This window comes from Artemia franciscana, chromosome 20 (genome assembly GCF_032884065.1).
Source record: "Artemia franciscana chromosome 20, ASM3288406v1, whole genome shotgun sequence".
Classification (NCBI taxonomy): domain Eukaryota; kingdom Metazoa; phylum Arthropoda; class Branchiopoda; order Anostraca; family Artemiidae; genus Artemia; species Artemia franciscana.
The window spans coordinates 23,564,440-23,579,560 of NC_088882.1; the positions used below are offsets into that span (position 1 = coordinate 23,564,440).

Genomic DNA, 15,121 nt, shown 5'->3' on the forward strand with positions numbered 1-15,121 from the left:
TCCTAGACTTCCTGGATACTGCCCGTTTATTTTATAGAATTTGGTAGTATTAAGTGAACTGAACTGAATAGGCTGAACATTTGAAGCATATAAATAGTAAACATAAAGAAATACAGTATTGTCAACACCTGTAATTCAGTGACATCAGATTTTCTCTAAATATCTAACGAGGCAACCTTTAAATCTGGCAACAACTTAAACAACATAAAAAGCTTATTTTATTTAACTCACTGTTGCTGCAGTTATCGGAGCTTCAACATAAGATTTGACTGCCCTATAAAAACAGTACTTATGTATGACATTGCTGTAACAATTTTTTTTCCAGGTTCGGCTGTGACAACAACTACTGGCAACAAATCTGACTGCAACTCTATCACTAATTATTTGAGTCACCCAGAAACCTCAGGAATTTACTCAGGAGAGTTGGGAGGAATGCTATGGGCCATGACCACAGAAGCTGGCAGCTCGTTTGAAACGAATGAAAACCGTGCAGATTCGCATTTGACAGTAGAGACTAGTCTGGATCTGGGAATGATGCAGTGCATTTCTGACGCTCCTCATGTGTCACACACTCCTATTCTGAATCTTGACGTGTGCTTTCAAACTAATGAGCAAGGCTCTAGTGCAGATATTTCTGTGCATAACGATTCTGACTTAGGTGCAAGTGAAGCTACCATTCAGGATGAATCCGAGAACTTTTGTGAGCTAGGCATTACTGGTGCTGCATCTGCTTTTGAACTTAGTGGAATAAAAGAGAATGGGAATGCCTCTGCTAATGAACGTAGTGGAATAGAAGAGAATGGGATACCTCTGCTATTGAACTTAGTGGAGTAAAAGAGAATGGATATATCTCTGCTAACAAACTTAGTGGAATAGAGGAAAATGACAGTGCGTCTGCTGGTGAACTTAGTGTAACAGAAGAAAGTCCTACTGCCCAGGGGAAGAAGAGGAAGAGAAGACCTTCGAGCTGGAAAAGATACATAGCAAAGAAGAAGTTGAATGCTGGTATCAAAAACATTAGTAGCAAAGGAAAGACTGTACCAGAAAGGACTATGAAAGGGCCTTGTAAGTGCAAGGTGATGTGTTATGAAAGAATTCCGGAAGAGACTCGAATAAACATTTTCAGGTCTTACTGGGAATTGGGTAATATTAATAGACAAAGAAATTACATACTTTAGCAAGTTTTTCAAGCCAAGAAAAAAAAACGTTCTAGGATACGTAAGAGCGATAATGATAATCATGAAGAAGGAACAGAGGGAAATAACAATGACACTGAAAAAGCAGAGAGGAGGGTGTTTTCAGTAGCGTATTCCTTGTGCATTAATGAGGAACCTGAGAAAGTCTGTCGACTGTTTTTCGTAAATACGCTAGGAATTTCTGAACATATGGTGAAAACTGCGTTGAAGAAAAAAGTGCATGGTACGGGAGCTGCGAAAAGGGATGAAAGAGGTCGAAAAGAGAAATCCCGCAGATTCACCGATACGAGAGAACTTAAATCATGCAGGGAGCATATAAAACTTTTGAAAAAACCCCAAGCCATTACTGTAGAGATAAATCTAAATCTTAGTATTTGGAAGATGGGATCAAAAGTCATGCTCACCTTTATAGACTCTATTGAGACTTGTGCCTGGAAAACAATAGACAAGCTGCAAGATCCGACAAATACAGAGATGAGTTCAATCTCAGCTTTTTCCGTCCCAAAAAAGACCAATGTGACAAGTTTGTTGCGATGGAAAATGCTAGCCCTCAGATGAAAGAACAGTTGACTATACAGCACAGTGAGCACGTCAGAAATACGGAAGAAAGTAGAAATTCTATGGCAGAGGAACAAGAGAGAGGAAAGATGGACCCTGAAAGGATTATCATAGCGTGCTTTGACTTGCAAAAGGTCCTATAGTGTGCGCGTGGAGAAGTTTCTTCTTATTACTATAAGTCGAAACTTCACTGTTACAATCTCAGTATTTATAACTGCAATACTCGCGAAGGAAACTGCTCCATGTGGCATGCAGGCACTGCTAAAAGAGGTTCGTCAGAAATCGGGAGTTGTGCTTACAGCTTTATTGTGAGTATGGTATAGAAAGGAGCAAAAGAATTCGTTTTCATAAGTGACAATTGCGGAGGACAAAACAAGAACAAGAACCTTGTTTCCCTTTATTTACGCTGGGCCAGTAAATTTAAGATAGTAATTACTCACTTGTATCTTGAAACCTGGCACAAGCAAAATCAAAACGATTCGGTCGATGCTGTCATCGAGAGATTTGCTAAGAACCAAACAGTGTATGTGCCTTCTCAGTGGTTCCAGATTGCAAAAAGCGCATGTTTGAAGAGTCCTTACAAAGTAAAGGAAATGGGAATCTCTGATTTCTATGATCTTGATAAGCTATGTAGAGAGACCAGTGATAATTTTAACGTCGATATCACATTGCTTGACATGATTAGTGTTCGGACCAGCTGGGCGGCATCAAGATGATTGAAACAATCAGGAGGTCAAGAAGGGGAAAGCTTCAGCGAAGAAGTCAGCTGGGTCGTACGATTTACAAAAGCTGTATTCTGGTCCAGTTCCAATTCGCGAAAGAGTGTACCGCGATATTCAAGATCTTTGTAAAAAGAAAAATTGATTCCTGAAGCTTACCACCAGTTTTTCAGAGACCTTCCGTTCGACTGTTCAGGAGGATCTGCGGAGTTGGATGATTCTGATTAATTTTGTTTTATTTTTCTCTTTTGATACTTCAAATAGTAATTTTTCATTTTGTCATACTTTGAATATGAATTAAAATAATATATGGTGAAATATTTGATATAATACGGACATTGGATGGACTGTGCCTTCCTTCAGCAGGGCTTCTAAGATCTGTAACTATTCTATGTCCAAAACTTGGACTTAGGATTGTCTCGTTCTGATATACATAAAATGACTACCATCCTATATCCAGTTTTTTCGACGTTCTGACCTAAGTAGGTCAAAAATATCTTCACTAATACATAGCCAATACAAAAGAAACTCTACAGTTCGGTTGTTCCCCTATAACCTCTTTTTGAAGTACTGGAAAAATAACCTTAAAAACTTCAAATAGCTCTCCTGAAAAGTAACGGCTTTGGACGTAGGATAGTTTGAATCGACGCCCATTTGGAGGTAGGATAGTTTCATTCCAGTGTAGCGATTTGTTTTATACAATACTTATATAAGATTTGGGGGTGATTTGTACAAGCAAATTGTGGGAATTCCCATGGGGGGGGGAAATGCCAGCCCATTTATAGCTGACTTGTTTTTAAGTCAACTAGAATATAAATATATGATGGATAAGAATAATCCAATTAATTTAAAACATGGTTTGTCAAATAATAAAAGATATTTAGATGATATTTTGGTCTTAAATTGTAAGGATTTCATAGATATTTCTAAAAATATATATCCATCAGAGCTTATTCTTGAGCCTAGTCATGGCGCTGGTCATGAAGATCATTTCTTAGATTTAAATATTAATATTTGTGATAATAATAAATTAAGTTTTCAAATGTATAATAAAACGGATAATTTTGATTTTGAAGTGATTAGTTTCCCATTCCCTGAAAGTAATATACACTCAAATATCACATATTCAGCGTTTTTTTCACAGTTACTTCGTTATGCGAGGATGTGTAGTAATTATATTGATTTTAAAAATAGATGTAAAATCTTAAGCCAAAAATTAATATCGAGAGGTTTTTCTGCAAATAAATTAACTTGGCAATTTAAAAAATTTAGTTTTCATTATAACGAACTTTTAAATAAATATCAAAAGAATTATCTAGAAATACTTAAAGAAATTTTCAACTAATTTCGGAGGTTCGAGAAATGTTATCGCAGCGCCATTTATTTTGAATTGTGTTTCTAATTGAGCGGATTTTTTTAAAAATTAGCCACATGATAAAGATGAACTCTATAATTGTTTAGTTCATTCAGGTTTTTTGCAATGTGTTAATATTTGTGATTTGGTAAAATTTATCATATTTAGTTTACCTATTGTTGCTAAAAAAAAGGGATATATTAACAGGATAAGCTTGTTTTGGTGTTGTTTAAGCTTGTTTTTTTCCTTTCATAGGCATGTATTTTGGGGGTGATACCTGACACGGGGATGCCATGGATATTCTGTGGTAGCCACAACACTGTGCTGGGTAGAGAATTTAAAGTGGCGAAACCCTATATAGGCCAGTGTATTCTCCTGATGAGCCCTTATGTTGGGTGTTGCCTCTGAATTATTTGTCTATATTATTTTTTCTATTGTTTGGTAAATGACGACTTATACTTATTGACGACATGGCTGCCTGTCCATGGATTATTCTTTATGGTTGATTGTGTATGGCTATGCTGTTTGACCTATGTGATTGTATGGATGAGTAGGGTTAAGGCCTCATTCAAGTGCTGGTCTACATTAATCACTAATTTAGGAAAACAGTGTTCCTTTTCTCCTTCTCTCTCTCTCTTTTTTTTGTGTTTGTGCTGTTGCATTGGTGATTTCTCTTTTCATGATATATATATATATATATATATATATATATATATATATATATATATATATATATATATATATATATATATATATATATATATATATATATATATATATGATTACAATGACATAATAATTAAATATAAGTATAATAAATAACGTATTGTTTAGAGTATTTTATTAATGTTAATATAAAAATTAATTAGCTAAAAAATTTCAGGAACATATTAATCAAAGGTGAAATTTAAATAAAGAAAATAAATACAAGTTCAGAACAAAAATCCACCATAGCCTATTAGTATTGCATATCTCCTAAGATATTTGTACCTTTTTTCAAGAGAATTAGTATTTGCTAAATTCTCTTAATCATTAGCTTTTGAGTTGTTTGCTTATTTGGATTTTCATTCGGGTCATCTGTGTTGAGAAAAATTGATGTACCGTTCTCCCATGTCAAGAATTAACCTCTAGAATATATACATACCTACCCAGAAACATGACCAGAATTTCCGTTGGTGTGTGTGTGTGTGTGGGGGGGTATGTGATTTTTCGAGTTTTTCTTACATTCTTCTTGGTTTCTCTAATCGACTGAGCCGAAAAAAGAAGTTGGCTGCAGAAATGTTTATTCTAAAATAAAATAAAATAAAATTTGATATCAAAGGTTCTATTGTCAAAAAGCCAGAGATTCAATAGTCGGATATTGGATTAATAAAAACAACAAGTTTTTCTCTGTAATATTTAGGCTGTTTTTTCTTTTTGATAGGGCTTGGGAGGGTGTTTCTGTAGGCACGTTTCGTGGATGTGTAAAAAAAAAAAAAAATTGAAACATTAAATAAAGCATAATGTTGGGCTTAAACTTTAATAAAACTGCAGTTGTTGTTTTTGCAGTTGTAGTTTTAAGGTGTAAGTGCCCCTGATACTTTACCACTAGGCCTTGCTAATTTCTGATAAGTACAGTCAGCCAAAAGCTTCACGTAACTCATTTTGCAATGCTGTGGTGCACGGATATTACTTCATTGTGGGATATTTTCCTATTATCTGTAAATCTTTTGTCCATGTATTTTTCTGGTATGTCTGCATACAAGATTGAAATAGGACCCACTCTTTGGGGCTCATCTATATGCCCGTTTTTAAGAGAGAGAAAACAAAAGCACAAAGCCTCTGAAGTTAACAGAAGTCCTTGTCAGAAAATTATTATTTTTTTTTAATTCTTTACTTTGTATATCAGTTATACAATAAAATTATTCGTATTCGTTATTCGTACTGGGTAAATGTAAATTACGCTACTTTTACAATCACAAAATTACAATTAACACTTGTTAAATGCTCTTACGAAATATGGTACAAAGAAGTTTGCGAATCTGTTCGTACGGTACTTGACTGGTTCTAGTGCCATAATAAAAAATGAAATATTTTTTTAAATCAATAGTTTAATTTTCTATTTTCTAATTAATTAAATTACTTAATATTATTTTTTAATGTTACTTAATGCACCACAGCATTGTATAATGCGTTATGTGAAGTTCAATTCTTTTAATACAATAGTATTTTCTAATTTATTTATTTGTTTATTAATATCAAATGCGGTAAGCTTTCAAGCTTGACGCACAATTATAATGTTAAAACTATTAATTGTGAACTGAATTAGTTCTTTTAAAAGTTTCAATGATAGAAATTTTCATCTTAAAAACTTTTTTTCACTTTTTTCCCCTAAAACAATAGGCATCTTTTTTTCCTCTGCAGCTAAGAAAGCTAAGAAAAATTTAGATGAGTATTATTTCAAACAAAAGAAAATGATAAGGAGGAACGCTCAGGAAAAAAGGCACCTTCATATAAGTTAACATGAATATATTCACAGGGGCGAGAAAGGGATGGTTTTAGAGGCACCCCTCTACATGCTCGATTTTAAGAGAGAGAAAACAAAAGCACAAAGCCTCTGGAGTAGCAAAAGTCATTGTCAGAAGACTGTGTGAGCAATATCAGACACAGTTTACCTTCGAAATGGGGCGAGGGACGTTTTTATTATATAAGGCCATATTTCAATTTAAAAACCGGTTTTCGCTGGATGAAATGCATTTTAGACATAAAGACGGTGTCTGACGTATCCCCCCCCCCGCGGAAATGCACCCCCCCATATTTTGATTGACGTAAGAAAAATCTTTTTGTGTAATTTTTCTAGATTTAGTTGTATTGACATTCATATTATTTTTTTGCCTGATTCATTCGTGAATTGGCACACCTGAACTATATAAAGGAAAAGTGAACTTAATTTAGTAAAAAGTCTAGTCCAAAATAATAATATTTTTGTTAAATATCTTGCTAAGATCACTTCAGAGTTCACCCTTTGTATCAACCTTCAAGGTTCAGTTGACCTGCAAGATGGTTAATTAATTAAAGAATCGCTGCATACAAATAGGAGGTCAAATACAATACAAAATTAACTAAGGTCGGAAGGTTTAATAATAGAAGTGACATGGTTGATATTCATTAATTCTTCCTCAACTTCCAACCTTCACGTTGAAAGTTTTTGTCTCCGGTTGTTGGGTCTCTAATTTCAGTTAGCAGACGTTTGAGAAAATACATTTTGGGCGCTGGGAGGGAAACGAAAATTCCCAAATCATGACCAATATAAATCGTTTTTTCCCATCAGATAATGTTAACATGCCAATTTTTAGAAAAAAATATAGTGCCCTTTCCGAGAAAAAATATATATAGACATATGAAACTACTGCTCGTTTAAAGATACAAGAGAAGCAGCGCGTATGTGTCTTGTCATTATTGAGATACTTTTCGTCTGAAGCTGTCTTAAGGCAACGTACTTTCTATCCCTGCCTCGGACCGTAGTTTCTCAACCTGCACAGACACTTTACTAAAAAGCCTCTATTCGTTGAATTGCCCAACTAGAGCATTTATGTATTGTAGATGTGTACTAGGCTTGTCTTAAGCCTTTCGTAGACCCTGCTGAGTTTATTTTTTTTTGCCTTAATCTTCTGCTGACCCTGTCTGATGGTCAATGGAGAAGTATTATAAGCAGACCGGTTGCCACTTCCTTTTCTAAATTCTCTAATAATAAAAGATATTTAGATGATATTTTGGTCTTAAATTGTAAGGATTTCATTGATATTTCTAAAAATATATATCCATCAGAGCTTACTCTTGAACCTAGTCATGGCGCTATATATATATATATATATATATATATATATATATATATATATATATATATATATATATATATATATATATATATATATATATATATATATATAAATGTCTGAATCAACCCTTTATCTATTGTCTTCTTTATGCTCTAGAATGTGGATTAAACATCATAAGCTTTCTTAGCTGGCGACGCTAAGCACTTGATAGAAGGCAAGTCAGTGGAAAATCGATGATTCTGTTGAAGTGGTCAGCAAATCTACGTGACAGTTCCTAAATATTCTGGCAAATCTCAAAAACACCGTACCGTCACTATTACAAGGACAAATGGGGATACTTAGAAAATGCTTCCAATACCTAAATTACGGCAATCTGATTTGCTTTTTATTATATGCAGAGAAAAATTTTCAAAGAGGTGTCAAAAATAACACATGCGGTGCAAAAAACGCCTTATATAGTCGTCCAAGGGTTTTCTTATCAAACTAGCCCTTTACCCTGACGAGAAGACCAGAAGATTTTTTTAGTTTCTCTTTCAAAGAAGCAATTATAAGCAGCCTAGTAGATCTAATTGAAGTTGTAAAGCAAAAGACCTAAATACTTAAATGAACTTGAAGATGAAATTGTGGCGGGACCAACTTGGATTGTATCATTGGAGGCGATTTCCTTTCCAAAGACAAGAAACTCTGTTGTGGAAGTAGCAACGGAAAGACTGATTTCTTTCAATCTGGTGCAAAAAACATCAATAGCGTTTTGGAGTACCCCAAGATTTTCAGCCAAGAGAAGAATGTCATCGACATAAGACAAGTGACTTGCGTCAATATATGGCTCAATTAAGTATGGTGGAAACCGTCGAGTAACTTCTCTAATATAGTTATCAAGTATTGCCGGACTAAGAACAGAACCTTGCTTAACACCATGGCACACACGTATGCGATTACTAACAGTACCTTGCCAACGAATCTAAATTGAGGAGTTCTGTTACCACTGCCACAGGCATGTGGAAATAAGTGGATTAAATCCACTTCCAAAGAGAGATAGAAATGCTTGAGAGTGAAGAATGGAGTCAAGAGCCTTTGAAATATTAATGGCACAAACGTAGAGGTTACTTTTCGCTTTTTTATGCCTTCCAAGAATCGCTAAAAGAGTTGCAAGGGCATCCTGCACGCCAAGACCTTCCCGAAGACCAAATTTGTTGTCTCCGTGATCACATTTCGCTAATTTCATCATAAATAAGTTTCTCAAGAAGCTTGCCAATCGTCAAACATACAGTAATTGGTCTATATGCGTTACAGGATTTCGGGTCTTTATTTTTCTTAAAAACGCACGTTACTAGACCTTCGCATAGCGCATATGGAATATGCAGCTGGGCGATACAAGTCTACAATAAAATAGCAAGATATTCAAACAATTTTGCTGTCCGGTACATCAGGTGTTTGGGTTACGAACACCATATGCATGAAAGTTTTCACCAATCAATTGTAGCAATATAAGGAATTTTACCTTATCCCTCCATTCCGTACTTTCGTCCATCGCACTAGAGAAGGACGTGAAAGACAGTGCTTTGTCCTTAAGTTGTTTTCACAAGTTGGCACCCAAGTCTTCGTTGCGGTGGATGTAAGTTCGTTCTCGGTAAATGGGTGACCATGCTTTGCTATAGTTTCTACCGCTTTGTAGTTGTCACTTTAGCTCATTTACTTTTGACTGTCATAACGTTAAAGATTTTCTGCTGATTTTTGAATGACGATTCCAAGTTAATGATTTTGTTTTTTCGAGATTCACACAGTCACATTTAGTTTTGTGCTTAGTATCGTAACGTCGCTTCATGTTATATTCCTTTACTATTGAAATACTCTTTTGACAGATTAAACCCAAAGGCTTTTCTATTAACTTTTTTTAACTTCAATAAAAAAAAATGTATATTTGTCTATGCTTCATTAAAAATCCATTTTTCATCAACGATCTTTCTTTTCTTTTAGAAGCCCTCTTGGGTGTAATAATCAGCAAAATAAGAAATAAAATATAGGACAATGCAAATGCATTTTTTAGGGTGCCTCCCAGCCAGTCTATCCCTGCCTCTTTGGCATTGTTCCAGTTCTAGAGGATTGTCTTGTTGTTTGATACGGAAAAGTAGCTGATGCAGTCGAAGTTACATGCGCTGAAAATTGTAATTACAAATAGCTTGGGTTTCAGTCGCAATCAATCCAAGTTACAAGTATTTGCAGTAGCAAGTTGCCACAAATTCAAACAGGTAAAAACAGTCACAGCTTGAAAAAGCCACAATAGCAGTAGTACTAATTGCATAAGTACATATGTTGCAGAAAGGCCATTTTAACATCCATATTTAGTTATAAATCCCCCTCAATAGGTCCTGAATTTTCAACTTGATGCCTTTGTCTGTCCAAAGATGTTCTAATATACCCTTACGACGAACTTGAATTGACAAGGTGTCTTTTGATTTAGTTCAATATCCCCAATAAAGTGCTCTGGAAATTTCAGTGTATATTGCACATACGCCCTTTTCACAATTTGGATATGTATTGTACGTTTTGATTTAGTTTTACTCCCCCTCTAATTTCCCTGAAAGTTGAAATTTAATACCATATTCTGTTCCTGAGAAATTGTATTTATGCTCCTTTGACAACCTCAATGTACTTAAGCCCTTTTGGTGAAGATTATCATTAGAAGAAAGAAACTACCCTCGATTGCAGTTGGGTGTCATACACATCCCAGTGTGTACTATTTCTTCCTGTCACACTATATACTAGATGCCACCCATCTTCAAGATAAAGTGTTATAATTTTGCTTCTGAATAGTTTGCCACAAGATGGCCCGATAACATGACGAGATAATTAGGCTTTCATTTGGTACCGCCAGCACTAAATTTTACTAAACAAAAAAAAAAAAAAAAAAAATCAAAAGGCAAATGTTCTTTAAAGGTATTTCCAAAACTTTGAGGTTGGTTTACGCGAAAACAAAATTGAAACATACCAATATAATTTGTCTGGTATGCTATCAGAAAGATGGACGGTGACCCCTTTCACTCCGTTGTGTATTGGTATGGTGCGTGATACGGTCCGTCAGGTGCGTTGCAACGAGAATCTTGCGGGCCACACCAGGAAACCTCACGGACCACATGCGGATCACGGGCCACGGGCTGCCAACCCATGCTCTGACGATCAGAAAATATCATTAAAAATAAATAAAATAAAAAACGAACAGAAATTAAACTAAATGATATTAGCAAACATAAAGATAATAGGTACTAAAATAGATGAATAAATAAATCTTAAAATGAGAGAAAAATAAACTGAACATTTAAGTCAAACTTAAGGTGAACAAAAATTATAACAAAAATAAGTTTGGATAATGCCCCTTCCTCCTCCCCTAACCACAAAAATCTAAAGCTTATTGCTTCATTTGCGGTTTATTGAAAACTATATATATCTAGAAAACTGTGATTTTGTTTTTCAAAACATCGATGCCAATTAAAGATAAATTGCTAAAATAATCAAGATGACTTGAAAGAACGAATAAAAATAAACCTAATATTTAATACGTAATGAAACTAACTCAATGTTATTTTTTAATGTTTTAAAAATAAAAGAAAATATTTGCAATATAATTCATTTTCAGTAAAGAATTTACTTTAGAATTTTATAATTAGGGAAGGGAGCGATAGCCAAACTCCTGTCTGTAGTATTTTTGTTCGTTGAAGTTAGACTTGAATTTTCAATTAATTTTTACTCGTTTTTAGATTTTTATTCATTCATCTATATTAGTCCCAGTTATCTTCATGTCTACTAGGATCGTTTATTTTAATTTCTATTCGTCTTGGGTTTTATTTGTTCTTTAATAGTAATTCCTGATCGTTACTTTTGAATTACAGGAATTTATTTCTTTTGGTCTGTATAGCTCTTTACTTGTATAGAACTATATCATGAAACTGACCATCTTTGAACCACTGCTTACATTTGGAGCATACTTCACAAAAGCTACATAGGTGTTACGGCCCATTGGCTCGACTCTGATTATGTTGGCTGAAATTGCGTGCGGACATTTTATTGGAACCCATGATTTTTCTGCTTGCACTTCCCATCTAAACTTAATCAATGAATCGTTTATTTTAACTCCTCCTTTTTCCAACACGTCTGTTCTGCAATTTGCTTGATCAGCTTTCTGGTGTGGCGACATTCTCTAAAAAACTTATTTGGGTTTTGAGAGATTTTAATTGTAATATGATAAATGTGCAATGAGTTTATTTTTTTGTCGTTTTGGAGCTCTGTTGGTTAAGCATTTTCCTCTTAGGAAGAGGCTAAGGAATTCTACACCCAAATGCCCATGGATTTCTAGAGGTCTAATCAATGCTATACATATGAAGGCGTCTCTGCTCAAGGCTGCATGTGAAAATAAGACATAGAATGATCTTTTGAAATATAAACATCATAAAAATGTTCACACTACTTTAGAACGTGGAGCAAAAATTTCTATTTTTCGCGTCGAATTGACGAGTGTAAGGGGAACTTGCGAAAGGTTTGGATTGTAGTTTGTGAAGCTCTTTCCCACCTGAAACTCGAATAGCCTCCCTTGTCATAACAGGAAAGCTGATGGATCTATTGTGGATAAAAAATTTTCAGCGAACGCCCTCAATTCGTGTTTCGCCACTCTTCCTTCGGTTCTCATTCCGCCCCAGAGCAGAGTAAGTAGTTTTCCTTTAGCAGAAAAGTAATTTTTCCTTTCCCCATTCAGTGACACTGAGATTTCTAGTGTTATTTCTCAACTTCCAAGTAGCTGTTCAGTTGACGGTTTTGGTTTAAGTAATAATGTTTTTAAATTTGTGTCTGAACCAAGATCCAAGCAAACTTCCAAATACTGAGCAAATTTTGGAATATTAAAATTCAAATCTACCAGATATCATTAATAATAAAATGGAAGTCTTCGAAAAACGGAGCCGAAAAAGAATTTATGGAAGAGAACTGAATCAGGTAGAAGAATTGGTCTCCGTAGACCATAGAACTGCAGGACATAAAGCATGGTTCTTGATATGAAAAATTTATTTTTTCACCTCGTTTGGTTGAATTGGGTTCATCCAAAATCAGAATCAATCCTTACCACGAAGATAATCCTGTTTCAAACAGTTCGTCGTAACAAACTATAAGTAAGGAATGATGCAGCTCAATAGAAACTAAAACTCTAAGAAAGAGTCTTAACAATACTTAGTTTATTTCAGCAGGAACCAAAAGAGAAAGTGTATTGCCGGGCATCAATGGACTTGGAATAACGTCCGACAATCGCTTTGATATGTCGGTTGCGGTTTCCCCAGTGATCTTCAGTCAGCCTCTGTCCTATCTCCTACCACGCCTATGGAAATTTCCCCATGGCCCAACGTCCACCTTGAATTTTTGTCAGATATTTTTCATGTGTCCTTCCCGATATCGTCTCCAGGAGAGTGCTGGCTTGACGTCTCGACAGGTCGTACCTTTTGGTTGGCTTAAGGGGTGGCCAAGAAGTTTCATGCGAGGTCTTTTAATGGTAGAGGATAGCTCTTCAGTCTAGCCAAAGTGAATTCTTACTTCGCCGTTAGAAATTCTAGACCATTTGCTAATCTTGAGTGGTGATTGAACGCGTCTAGGCTTTAGCCTCTACAGCCCTTAGCGGCCATGTCCTGCAGGCATACAGTAGCAAAATTCATATGGATGCTATGTAGACTCTGACTTTGTTCCTTGTTGAAATCTCTCGTCTGGCCCAAAGCGCATTTTTCAGACTGGTAAAGAGTCCCTAAGCTTTTGATATCCCGACAGAAATGTCTTTACCAGTTCCACCACCTGGTATTAAATTGAATCCGAGGTACTTGAATTCGTCGACGTTTTCAATTGGTTTGTTGTCCAGTATGATTTGATATGGAACAGATTGATTGACGGCCATCTTTTTAGTCTTTGAGCTGTTTATAGTAAGCCTGATGAGTTTCAAAGTCTTGGAGACAAGATCAAACGTGTCTTGTAAGCCTTCAGCTGTGTTTTCAAAAGGCAACATCGTTTGCAAAATCTATGCACGTCAGTGATTCAGCGAAGCCATCTGATTGACCATTGACAACTCCCTTGTGATTGGTCAGGGCATTATTCATTATTCAGTCTATCGCGTATTTGACACCAAGTGTCAAGTTGTTTACAACTAACATGATTTTATTAATATTTGCAGATTAAATGGCACTACTGGCGGATAGTAAGAAAATCTTCAAAACTTCTAGACCTAGCTTCAGAGTATTTTAAGGAAAAGCGGTTAACTTTATGTAGCTGTACACATAAATCGGTAGTTATGGTGTTTAGGATTAGCAAAAACTAGGGGGGCTAAGATTTAGCTATAGAGGGGAAGAAATAAAAATATTTGAAGAATGTATTTATTTAGGGATTAAGTTAATGGCTAATGATAACTGGAAGAGGCATATTAAGGAAGTAGTGATTATAGGGAATAGACAAATGGGAACGTTCCTTAGAAATAGTACTAAAGAGTTAGGCCTATAAGGTATTAAGCTGCAGAAGAGAATTTTTGAGGGAAGGTTGAACTCAGTAGTACATTATGGATCGGAATTGTAGGAGTTTGAGAAAGGAATAGGGTTAGAAAGGACTCAGAGGTACTTTAAGAGACTGTGTGGTTTAGATGATAAGTTTAATAGTCTAGTAATAAGAAGAGATTTAGGCCTAAATACTCTTAGGAATAAGAGAGTAGTAAAAATGGTTGTTTTTGGAAAGGATAACATCTTTGCCTGAGGTTAGATTAGTTAAAGCAGCATATAGAGAAATGGCAAAAAATAATAGGAAAGATTCATGGTCAAATCAAATAACGAAAATATTGAATAATTGTGGGATGTCAGGTATGTGGAATCAAGGGGAAGACATAGGTGGAGAAGTAGGATCTGTGGCAAGAGAGGTAAAGATTGTACAGTAAGAACAGGAGATCCAGTGATGGCAGTTTAGTCGGACCGCGGCAGCGTCTAAGGTGAAGGAGGCATGAGGGGAGAAATATTATTTTAAAGTTTGACTTCAGGAGAAGAATATAAGGTGGGTTGTTTCAATAAGGGGTAATTTTACGCCTTTTGGCGAAAGAAGGAAGTATTTGGGGAGGTTTAGTTCGCGGAAGGGTCCGTATTTTTGCCCGATGTGCGGAGAAAATGATGACTTAGAGTACTTTATATGCAATTGTCAGGAATTTAAGGATTTGAGGGTAGAATAGAAACAAAATATGTTAAAGTAAGTAAGATTCTATAGCAAGATAAAGAAAAAACAGCGTATTCTTAAAAAGTTTTGCCCGTTTTTAATATGTTTTTGTTTGAACTTTTGTATATTGTCTGGGCAAAACTGAAATAAATAACTAAAATAAATAATAGTTTCATTTCCTTTTTTAAAGTGGCAGATCGTAGCAGAGAAAAGAATAGAAAGCTGTGAAAATTTTGTAAAAAAAAAAAAACCCAGAAATTTCAT

The 15,121-nt window shown here is 35.2% G+C and overlaps 1 long non-coding RNA gene across 1 annotated transcript in view; it reads left to right on the plus strand.

The window, feature by feature from the left end:
- LOC136039931 (uncharacterized) overlaps nucleotides 1-15,121 on the plus strand; it is a 41,832-nt gene that overhangs the window by 4,279 nt on the left and 22,432 nt on the right. Inside the window, exon 2 of the long non-coding RNA XR_010620594.1 lies at nucleotides 7,802-9,894. This is a non-coding gene — a long non-coding RNA (uncharacterized LOC136039931). The remainder of the gene's footprint in view (nucleotides 1-7,801; nucleotides 9,895-15,121) is intronic.